Here is a 10,667-nt window from a genome sequence, read left to right as displayed (position 1 = left end):
TTTTTTTTTTTTTTTTTTTTTTTTTTCTCATTCATAATACTACATTGACTCGGAAACTCTATTGCCTGATATTCATCCTAAGAAAATAGTTAAGGATCACCACAAAGATTTGTCTACATAATACTTATTGTGTCACTTTTTTGTAGTAGTGAAAACTGGAAAACAATCTAAGCCTCTAAATATTGAAGATAAATTGAGCAAATCGAAGTGTAGTAATATAATCAAATACTTATGTGATAAGATGTTGTAGTTTATTTACTGATATGTTCAAATTTATTAAGTGCAATAAAACAAAGAGTGTGTACATGTGATTATATTTATGTAAATATGTATTTAAGTGAGATTCTTTGATTTATTGCTTGGGGAGCATATAATGGCTTTTCAGTAGTACCTAAAGCACAACACTAGAGCACCTTCCTACAAAGACTGGTGGAATGTTTTTCTCTCCTTCAGGCCCTTCTTCAGAGATATTTCCAAGAACACCTTTGGCTGTTTTCTTATGTCCAAAGGACCTATTCTGGTTTTCTTAGCCATGTTGCAAGAGCCAGAATTCAGAAGCTCTTCCTTGAGGCTGAATGACTGTACATTACCACTGAGTTCCAGTTGCTCCATAATGTCACCGTACCCCTAGATTTCTAACAAGACTGGAAGTGAATATTGCCCTTGTAATTTATTGGTATGAAAAGTGTGTTTAGGGCTAAGCCTTTTGCTCTGGTCAGTGTCCCTTCTGCCGATACACATTTCTGCCCAGTGCAACCCACTCCTTAGTGTGTGAAGGAAAAATGTGTTTTCTTTTGTGTTTTCCTTGGCCAAAGATACTCAATACCAAGATTGCTTATACTGTCAAACTTATGGTTGTTGCAGTGTTCACTCATGGCCCTGCTTTCCAAGGCAAATCTACAGTGACTTAGTCCAGAGCATTTTCGAAGTTGTCACAAACTAATGGTAGAATCAGCGCAGAGGACTTAGTCTGGCTCCCAGTTCCTCTCTCTCAGAATAAATATTTCTTTCAGTGGAAACATCCACTGTATTTTGCACACACATATACAGAAAAAGGTTTGAAATGGTGTATACCACAATGATATTGTTGTGTGATTTTTTAAAATCTTAATTTTGCTTATCTATATTTTAAAATTTTTCTACATGATTATGTGTTACTGAAGTGTCTTAGTAGTTTGAGTCTCATGCACTTGTTATGAAAATTTTAAAAATATTTTTGTTTCAGAAACTTTCAAACCTATGGAAAATGGAGACCATAATAGTGTGGAATGAACTTGTGTACCCACCACTCACAGCCAGCAATCAACACTTTTTATTGTTTTATTATTCACTACTACCCATAGCATTTTGTTTTGCCGCAATATTTTAAGGCAAATCTTAGATGTTATGTCATTTTACCTATAAATACCTTCATATTCCTTTCTCACTGCAAAGTCATTTTTTAACATAGTCGTTGTGCCATTGTCTTAACTGATTGAATTAATAGCAATTGCTTTGTGTTCTCCCCAGTTTATATTCACATTTGCCTGACTCTCAATAATGTACTTTTTACACTTGGCTTATTCTAACCAGGAATCAAATGTGCTTTACATATTTTGTTTAATTTATGTCTCTTATATCCCTCTTCTTCTTCACCCTTTTTATTTATTGATTTATTAGAACACTGATCGTTTGTCCTTTAGAATGTCCAACATTTTGAAATTTGGTTGATTGTTTTCTTCTTCTGTTGTTCAGTTTGAATTTTTTTATTCCATGTATTTCCAATAAATTGGTTGTTAGAATATAAATGTTTGATTACAGTTAGCTTCTTTTAAGACAAAAATAATTCATAGTCATTGGCATCTATTGTTATTGTATTTCATTATTAGGAGATAAGGCCTAACTTTTGGTGATGCTAGAGCTGGTCGTTGAGTGTATCTTGGCACTCTACACGTATACTTACTTTTTATAAAATTAGAACTTGCACACGGTTAAAATATACAATTGGCTCCAGCCTCCTTGTCCTCTGTTCCATCCTGCACTATCCCCAGATCCAAATTTAACTATTTTCATGTTTAGTTCTTATGGTAATTATGTTTAGCCTTCCAACAAGATGCTTATACTCTTCTTTCTTGATTGGTGAACTCTCGGACATAATCTATCCTAGACATACTCCATCCAGGAGGACTTGTTTATACTGCTTCTTCATCTTATGTTGCTCATATTCCTAATGCTGTTTTATTATTTTCAGTTTATCTGTTTATTGTGTGTTACTGTGAAAAAATCATTTCACTTGTTATCCTTGGTTGTATGAATTTCAGACAGAACTGCTCGTTCTCCACCTTGAAAAATGAAGATACTAGCTTTGTATTGTTTCCTCTACCTGTCCTTCTTTACTTGGAGTTTCTTCATTTTTCACCTTCCTCATCTGATAAGGAGAAATGTCATTTTCCTTGAAATGGACTAGCACTTGCTTCAGGTAGAAAGTGCAGTGCCCCCAGTCAGCTGTGGAACATCACCTTTAAGGCTGTGGAACAAGGTAAAGATGGCTAGGGAAGGAGGGCTGTCCCAGACAAATTTATGGACTGAACCCTCTCTGAAGAAGGGTCAACTTCAGATCTTAGCCTCGCTCTCAGCCTGAGCCCTTTCTGAGGAGACCGGGGAAGACTGTGTTCAAACTCAGATCCCTATAGCATTTGGATGTCAGCAGAGTGAGGTTTTTGGTCACAGTTGCATTTATTTATTTATTTCTATGTATTTATCTTTCATTGCTATGGGTACAGTAGCAGTCTATTCAGGAGTATGATGCTGGTTAGTTATTCTGGGGACTTGCTTAAAATTGGATGGGAAAAAAATACTAACTGCTTTTTTTGAAAAAGCATTAGAAAGAAATGACAATCTTACCTTATGGAAAGTAGAAAATATCTTCCTAACTATATAACCCAAGATGCCATGAAACTAAAATGTATTTCAGTCCTTAACTAATGAAAATATATAATAATATATAAAAATAACACATGACAGAGGTTTAAAATTCTTAATACTTAAAATTATTCTTCCATATCCTAAGCAAAAGATGAATAACAAGCAGAAAAGAAAACCCAGAAGATTAGAAGAGAAAATACTTGATAGAAGAAATGCAACAGTCCTAAAATTCTAAAATTCAGACATTTCTAGATACATGTAAAATGATGTTTAAACTATCACAAAATTGAATTAGAGATTAACATCTATCTAGAAAAATAAGAAAACGGCATACTTTTATAATGTTAATTAACCCACAAACAATCATTACAGTAAAATGCACTTAAATATGACTCACCTTGCGAAAGTTAAGAATGTAGAAATAATTTATTGCTATACCAGCCTTTTCTATAAGGATATATTCTGCTTTTCTGTGTTTTGGATAAAAGAAAGCCCATGGTGATATTAATAAGAAAAATATTCATTGAAAAGGTAAAGAAAAAAAAGCAAGAAGAAGAAACAAGAAAATATAATGCTTAATGCTGTTTCTCTACACAGAATGTCCTTCTGAGCTTCCTCACCTTAGTAAATTACTACATGGCATTTTCTGAACTAATAGTGATAATTAACCTGTATTCTCACTTGTCTTCTAAGTTTAAATTGATAATTGTGCTGGAAGCTCAGAAAAAATATCATTAGTATATTCTACAGCAGAAACTGAAGAGAAACTGTTCCTTAGTTGATGTTAAATATTGTTGCTACATACAACTAAGAATACTTTTTTAGTCTGGAATATGTATACATTAGAAGCGTGTTAGATTTTGTCGGGCATCGCAGCTTGGCTGTGCTTGGAAAGAGATGTCATTTCAGTTTGATATCTGTCTTGATTACATTTGCCTGAGGAACAGATAGTTGATTGATTGATAGATCATGATTGATAGATCAATTGATAAAGTGCCCAAGCTAATTGTCATTGCATTGTCAGCAGTTTAACAGCCTTTTGTTTTTTCCTTTGCTTTTCCTCAGTGTTCCTAAGTGTTTACGGTGGTAAACATTTTATTATTTACACAGGCGGAAAAAATTGGTGTTCTGATTTCCTCTAACTGCCACACCCCACCTTGTCCTTCATAATTTTTTTATACAGAATAATCATGAAAGATTAAAGAATACAGAGATAAAATCAGGCAAGAAAATCATGGCATGATATGGTTATAATACTGAAACTGAATCAGTACAGAAGTGTTTGAATTCTAACCAGGAAGGTCTCAGCCTCTACCAATATCCAGAATGAAATTTTAAAAAATATTTCTCTATTTTGACTGGTGGTTTTATTAAATCATCAGTTTGTGGGTAGAACATAGCAAAATACCTGTTCTTTTATTTTAGCATTTATCATATTTTGCAAGGATATACCGATCTATCTGTTCACAGGTGTAAAACCTCTCTTATTGTAAATGAACTCCATGATGGGAGGGTTTAAGCCTGTTGTGTGCACCCCTGAATTTATAACACTTGACACATAAAGGTGTTTATAAATACTGACTAATAAGTAAAGAAATAAGAGGAAATCCTACTAGTAATTGTGTGTGAAGGTTAGCGTCTGTTACCAGCTACTGAACGTCATTTCTTAACTAATCCTTCCCATTTTGATTGCAGAGAAACTGACTGGGAGATATCAAAGATCAAGTCCTGCTAAACTTTCTGTCACTTCATTCTAATAGCTTGCTAGCAGGAGGAAGGTGGGTTCTTGCGTCTGAATGAGAAGTAGAAAAAGAAATAAATTGGAATTTGGGGCAGAAAATTGGAATTTATTTAAACAAAATCAATTGTATAAAAAAAGGTTATATTAAAACAGGAAAAGATTTCACATTTTAGTATGCCGAAGGAGGCTATAGTAAAAAAAGTAATAAAGCAATGCTATGATTCAAATATTATAACAATGTTTTTTATTATAGTTAAGATATGAATATTTATTAGCAATAATTATTTTGATGTTTTCTAAGACATTCCAAGATATGGATTCACCATTTGGCTCAGAGAATCAATATTGAGCACACATTTACTTAAAAGTCAAATTTACCATTTTAAAAATAGAACTAAGGACCTCAAACATTATAAAGTGATTTTTGTTGGTTTGAAGATGTGATAAGACCTCATTAATTCATATTCTACGTAATTTGGAATTTGTGATTGTTTGCCAAGGCTGACATTTCCTTTTGCATTATCTTGAAGAAAGTTTTAACTGAATAGATGAATAGTTTAAAGAAGATGGTTGAAAATATTTAACCTTTATGAAAGAGACAACATAATTTAGAAGGCTTTAGAACATTGTATACAAATAGATGCTTTTATTTATGAATTGATTTTGTCTATTAATTAAAACAAGCTTAGAATAATTTGTTTTTACAAATATAGTTTTAGTTACTCTGGTATACATGTAATAATTCCCAATAATTATTAAAGATAGTACACTGGAGGTGCATATTATTCATTTATTTACTAAACAACTATTTACTGAGGGGTAATCATGTACAAAGGCAGACATTTTCCCTCATATTGTGGAGTTTTTGGTTTAGTGCAGTATTTTAGAAACTTGTTTGATTGCACGGCTCTAACAGCAGAAATATTTGTCAATGCACCATTGATATATGTATATTTACCTATAAATAACATGCATGTACTATTTTACTAATATGTGAAGCACATTAAAAAACCAATTCAAGAATAAATTATGACAGGGTAAGATAAAAGGAAACATGAATTAAAGTTTTAGTAATACATTTTCAAATGTATTTCCTGGGTCGCCTGCTACCCACTTAGGAAGCTCTGCCTAGTAAATGAGATAGGCATTGAATCAGTAGAGAGAAAAATGTTTATATACTTATAAATATAACAAATTCTATAAAAAATGCTCGTGATGATGAGAGAGGAAAAAAAGACGAGAAAGAGAAAGGAGACCCAAATTATTAGTGAGGTTGAAGATCCGAGGAGGGGGGGTCATTTGACTATGTCTGAATTAACCAAAAGAAGTACGGTGGCGGAAGAGCATCCAGGAAGAGGAGTACATTGTGCTCAGATTCCTGTGGTGGCAAAAGTTTGGTGCATTTGAGGAGCCCGAAAGAAGGCCATATGGCTGGAGTGTACTAGAGGATCTGTGGCAAAAAATCAGGTTGAAGAGCTCAGGGGGGCCTGTGCTAAGCAAATTTGGGATTTTTTTTTTTCTGATTTCATGACAAACAATTGAAAGATTTTAGGCCAGGCGAATCCATAATCTGTTTTACGTTTTAGAAATACATATTGGTGAACTGCAGGTTTTGACCTTGAGAGTTTCAGTGGTTGTTGCTATACTTATTGAGATGCGGAATGATTAGGGGAGGATATATTGGGGGAATGGAGTTGATTTTGGATATGTATATTTTGAGATGATTTGTTAGGCTAATGTTAGATACCATAGCAACTAACCCCAAATTTCAGTGGTTTACAAAATAGAAGTTTGGTTTCTGATTAGTGGCTGGCTTTGTCACTAGTAATAATGTATTAATTATTATATATATAATTTATATATTATTATATATTATAAGTACAGATACTTCACCTTTATTTAATGTACCTAGCTACTTTTATGTATACACTTTATTATTAGTTATAATATATATATAATATAATAGTATATAAGCATATTGATTCAAGGATTCAAGTTCTTTCCACCCTTAGTTTCCCCAGGCACTAGGGGAACAAAGCCCTCTCAATCCAGTGGGTAGAAGAGGAAAGAGAGTATAGAGAATGCACACTTGCTTCTTATTCTTGGAGCAGAATGACACATATATGTTCCATTTATATTTTGTTGGGGGGAAATCAGTCATATGGCCCCACCAAGATGCAAAAGGGTAACCACCATTTTACTCTCTACTTCTATGAGATCAACTTTTTAGTATTCTACATATTAGTAAGACAGGCAGTATTTGTCTTTCTGTGCCTGTATTAGTTCACTTTACATAATGTCTCACAAGGTAGTGAGGTAGAGAGTTAGGGGAGTTTGTGGAAATGTTGGCCAAAGAATATGAAATTTCCATTAGACAGAAGGAATAAGTTCAAGAGATCTTTTTGTATAGCATGTTGACTACAGTTAACAACAATATATTGTGTTCTTGAAAAATGCTGAAAGTGGATGTTAAGTGTTCTCACCATAAAATTGATAATAATGAGATAATGCATATAACAATAGTGAGATTTAACCATTCTACAATGTGTATATACTTTGAAACATCACGTTGTACATGATAAATACATATAATTGTATCTGTCAAATTTAAAAATAAAATAAGGTGCAAAAGAATCTGGGAAATATCATCCCCTCACAGCAAAAGTAACCACTTTCCAGAAGAAACTCTGAAGTGGGAAAGAAGCTTTCATTTTTGGTCAATGGCTATGCATTGCCACAGGCATCTATTAAATGTTCCACTGGATACATTAAGTAAACAGCTGACTATAGAAATGTGTATCTCAAAAGAGTGGTCTACTCTGATTATAAAAATGTAATTATCATCTGTGTGTCTTTGTGGAAAGATTAGAAGAGATGTCTTACTAGAACCAAACCCCAGAGCACACTGACATTGGTGGTCAGATAAGGATTATACAATGAAAACTGAAAATGTCATCAGGATGCAGAAGGAAATAATCAAGAGTTGGTGGCATAATAGGAACTATGAGATTTTTTTCAGAAACATCTAAAATTCTCACTAGTTCAAGTTTTTATTGAGTATTAAATTGATGTTTTTCTGTCACAATTTGTCTAAATAGACATACTTTTGTATATACTGTGAAATACAGTTTTCTGACTGCTGTACAAACTACCTTTTAAATTTTCTTTTCTTTTGTTTTTTGGGACAGAATCTCACTCTATCACCCAAGCTTCAGTAAACTGGTGTGACTTCCAGTCACTGCAACCTCTGCCTCCTGGATTCAAGCAATTCTCCTGCCTCTGTCTCCCTAGTAGCTGGGATTACAGATGTGCGCCACCACACCTGGCTGATTTTTGTATTTTTAGTAGAGGTGGGGTTTCGCCATTTTGCCCAGGCTAGTCTCAAACTCCTGGCCTCAAGCAATCCACCCGCCTTGGCCTCCCAAGATGACCCCTCAAAAGCATGAGCCACCACACCTGCCATAACATTTTATCCTAAAAAGAGCTTTAACATTTATTGTAAAGCGATAAGCATGACTTTTTAAATTTTAATTTTAAAATTAGTAACATTTTAGTTTTTAGTATGGTAAAAAATTCTCTTGATTTTAGTTATAAATTTCTACCCAAATATTTGAGATTTGGGGACTAACAAGTCAGTTCATAAGCTAATGTAATCTGTAGTAACACAGAGATAAATAAAAAAAGTTATTAAACCATCACTTCAATTTAATTTTTTAAAATGCCAATACTTTAATTTGTTAAAATATGGATTATATTGAGATAAATTTAGAGCAGAGGTTGGCAAACTCTAGCTTGTGGGTCAAATCCAGTCTGACACCTGTCTGTGTACAGCTGTCAAGATAAGAATAATATTTACATTTTAAAATAGTTTTAAAAAATCAAAGGAATAATGATATTTTGACACATAAATATATATAAAACTCCAACTTCAGTCTTAAGAAATAAAATTTTATTTGGAACAGATAGTTCATCCTTTTATGTAACATACCTAGCTACTTTTATGTTCCAGCAACAGAGTTAGCAATTGAGACAGAGCCCTGCAAAGTCTAAGATATTTACTATTTAGCCATTTCTGGAAGGGAAAATGCCAACCCTTCATTTAGAGTGTAGAAATGAGGACAACTGGCATTTAAGATGATATTTGCGATGCACTGAAAACAGAGACAAACACAGAGCAAGCATTTAATACGTTACTTTTTCATCTTTTCCCCATTATTTTCAGGTTATGAAGTCAGTTGAGGAGAATTTAAAATATTCAGAGTACATTCATACTGTTAAATACAGTTACTTATTAGAATAGTTTTATATATTTGAATTTATACTAGAATCACCGTTTTTTGTTAAAGATCTTCAATATACATTAGATAAAGTTTTAAGTCAGATTGTTGTAAATATATAAGTTAACTGTAACAGGTGTTTAATAGCAATATTATATAAGGGTGGCATATTTAGTTCATTGAATTTTCTTTGTAATTTACTGTTTTTGAAAATCCAAGTGTTTGAAGCAAATAGGGAACATAAACTTTGTCTTGTATCTGCTTTTATTCAATATTTAGAACTGTGGTACGGTGATCAGGTTAGTTGAATATCTATCCGGTTAAGTAAATCAAGTATAAATTCGTATGTTGTTAAACATAATAGACCAAGTACATGAAATAATAATTATCCATATCATAAATTCAGAAACTATGTCTTATAATTGTTTATATTCTTCATCCAACAGAACAAAAGTGTTTCAGTTTGTATAATGCAACTGGTGGTTAGATTAAAATTTTCATTTTTTGATTAAAATTTTCAAATGGAATCAAACATCCATTTTTGACAAAACATTTGATCTGATTTTTCCATTTAGATAGACATTAATATGATTTCTGCCTATTTACATTTCTCATAAATTTATGTTACTATAAAGTATAAGACCAGGGGTTTAGAAACTTGAATCTAATTATTACCTTCTAATTAAAAATCATTGCTATCCCAGCAATCATATATATTTTTTCTCTTGCTATTTTTTCTTCTCACCTCTGCATATCTCCTTATTTTCTAGTATTGCTTCTATCCATAAATACTTTGAGATAAATATTTTTTCATAGTATGAAAAGCACTATTTAAAATGCCATACAAGTGTAAAAGTGTAAAGAAAATAAATCTCTGCATTAGTACATTGTAATAAAAAAGAGTAAACTCCTTTCCCTCAGGTGTTGCCCAAAATATTATTTCTTTTGTAACTTTAGATTCAAATATTACATAAGAAATACTTTTATGCTGGTAGAAGAAAATATAACTAGTCAAGTAATTAAAAATTTATTGTATATATAAGCTGCATATTTATATATATACATATATATAGTTTCCTTTATTAAAATTACACATACATACGTAATTTTAACTAGCTCTGTAGGTGGTAAAATACACAACGTCAATCTTCTTCACGATATTAAATATAATTTTCCTGATTGTGGGAATAAGATTATGGTATAGCCTTCTCCAAGGGTGATGAAAACATTTGTTTGTGGGAAGAACATACATAAGAGAGGATGTGGTTGAGAGACAAACTTTTAATCATGTCTCGAGTTCTCCAGGTGAACCAAAAAGAACATTAATCTTGAATGTTGGTATGGTCATAAGTCCTGGTTTGTCAAGCCCTAGGTCTTGTGATGAGTATTTGTTGTCACTAATGACTTCTTTCTTTTCATCATTTCCCTTTGTAAAGGACGTGAAGAATCTTACCCTGGTTTTTGTTTTGTTTTGTTTTGTTTTTTTTAACAAGTGTTGCCCATTATTTTTCTTATTGTTTTGAGGCTTGAGGTAGTTCCAACTCCACTTCTCAGATACAGCTAAGATTTTGTGCTCACTCTTATGTTACTGGCACTGAATAAGAAGATATACTGAGTGGCCGGGCGCGGTGGCTCAAGCCTGTAATCCCAGCACTTTGGGAGGCCGAGGCGGGTGGATCACGAGGTCAGGAGATCGAGACCCTCCTGGCTAACATGGTGAAACCCCGTCTCTACTAAAAATACAA

Source organism: Rhinopithecus bieti, unplaced genomic scaffold (genome assembly GCF_001698545.2).
Source record: "Rhinopithecus bieti isolate Rb0 unplaced genomic scaffold, ASM169854v2 scaffold_23810, whole genome shotgun sequence".
In the NCBI taxonomy this organism is placed as follows: domain Eukaryota; kingdom Metazoa; phylum Chordata; class Mammalia; order Primates; family Cercopithecidae; genus Rhinopithecus; species Rhinopithecus bieti.
This window is presented reverse-complemented; position numbering follows the sequence as displayed.